We start from the raw sequence: 1,859 nt of genomic DNA, 5'->3' as shown, positions 1-1,859 counted from the left end.
AAAAAAAACTAATTTGATTTTAAGTGTGTAAATATTGATTACTTTGGGTAAAGAACTCACACGTTCATGGATTAGTTTGGTCGGGCATTATCAGCGTGAATATTTTCGTTGGTAGGATACCACACAACCTGGATAAAATTCAGAATCCATGAACATTCGTGGGGTTTTGTTAGCAAGAATAAATCATCGAAAAGAGCGTCATTGGATGTCAACTTATTTCGGTTGCCATTAGGAGTAGAAAGATTAATGTTTCGGGGCTTTGCTCTTCATCAGAAAGAATGTCTTTTCGTGGGCTTGCCATTCAAGAGAGAGTTGAAATCCCAACGCTTGATGATCTTATTCTTCGATACTGTATAGAAAGTCTAATGTTTCGTCGCCTTATTCTTCAACACATAAAAAATTTCAGCGTTTTGTGGTCTTATTCTTAAACACAGAAGCGATTAGAAAATTACTATTTGTAAATCTCACAACGTGAGATACTCAGCAACAGTGCTTTGGAGTAAAGATTATTTGCCAACATAACATGGCAATCCTGGTTCAGGACGAATGTTGCTGTAATTTAGCCCCAGGAGACATCGTATGGTTGTGTAGTATGTTTCATACAGCAACTCGTTTCTTTTGTTGTTCTGCTGCGTCTCGCTTCATCGCTTATCAAAAGTAACAACATTAATAAGTCTCTCTTGCATGGTCAAGCGGTTACAAATTTAAGGTGGGGGGAAGATATAATCGATTAAATTGATCGTAGTATTTACCTGGCGCTTTTATCTTATCAACGTCAGTGAAATGAAAGGCAAAGACGATCTTTTATGAGATCTAAACTCAGGGAATAAAATTTTCTTCGGCATTTTGAACTCGACGCTCTGACGATTCTTCCCACCCTACGGCTTTCTGCGTATTAATATGGACGGCTCCTAATTTCGTGAAAAGGGCAGTCATTTTGAGGGGAGGGGTTAGTTGATACATTCGACCCCAGTACTTGACTAGTGCGTTATTTTATCGAGCTTATGGAGGGATTTGAGCCCATTATATAAAAAGCTGTAACAAGGTATGTTTTCCGACGCTCTACCGATTCTGCCAGCTCCCTGCCTTAATAATCCTTTCTACTAAAGGCACAAGGCATTTGGGGTTTTGTGGGGGAAGGGATTAAGTCAATTACATTGACCCCTAGTGCTCACTGGTATTTATTTCATCGACCCCGAAAGGATGAAAAGCAAAGTCAACCTCGGTGGCATTTGAACTAAGAACGTAAAGACGGACGAAATGCCGCTAAGCCTTTTGTCCGGCGTGCTAACAATTCTACCAACTCGCCCCCTTAACTTGTTGCTTTGACAATAATAATGGTTTCTGATTTAAGCACAAGGCCAGTAATTTTGAGGGGAAGATGCTAGTCGAACTTATCCACTACAGCACTTGACCGGGGCTATATTGTTATCGACCCGGCAGGAATGAACGGCAAAACTGATCCCAGTGGGATTTCGATTCAGAATGTAAAGAAGCTGAAAAAATACCACAAAACATTTTACCGTTGTTCGAACGGTTCTGACCATCCTTCGGCCTTCTCTTCATAAAATATTAATGACATGTATTTGTATTATGCGATAGAAACACTCCAAGACTAAAATCTTTATCTATATGACATATTTATTTAACGTGTGTGTCGTTGAAGTGTCAGAAGCTGCAGAAGAAAAAAATCCTATAAAAAACGTATTTTGCTGAGATAAAAAAAAAACCCGCAATAGACTTCATAATAAGGCGAAACGAAGCAGACCCGGAAGTGATGGAGAAGAAGAAGAAGAAGAAGAAGAAGAAGAAGAACAACAACAACAACAACAACAACAACAGCAGCAGCAGCAGCAGCA

Source organism: Octopus bimaculoides, chromosome 11 (genome assembly GCF_001194135.2).
Source record: "Octopus bimaculoides isolate UCB-OBI-ISO-001 chromosome 11, ASM119413v2, whole genome shotgun sequence".
In the NCBI taxonomy this organism is placed as follows: Eukaryota; Metazoa; Mollusca; class Cephalopoda; order Octopoda; family Octopodidae; genus Octopus; species Octopus bimaculoides.
This window is presented reverse-complemented; position numbering follows the sequence as displayed.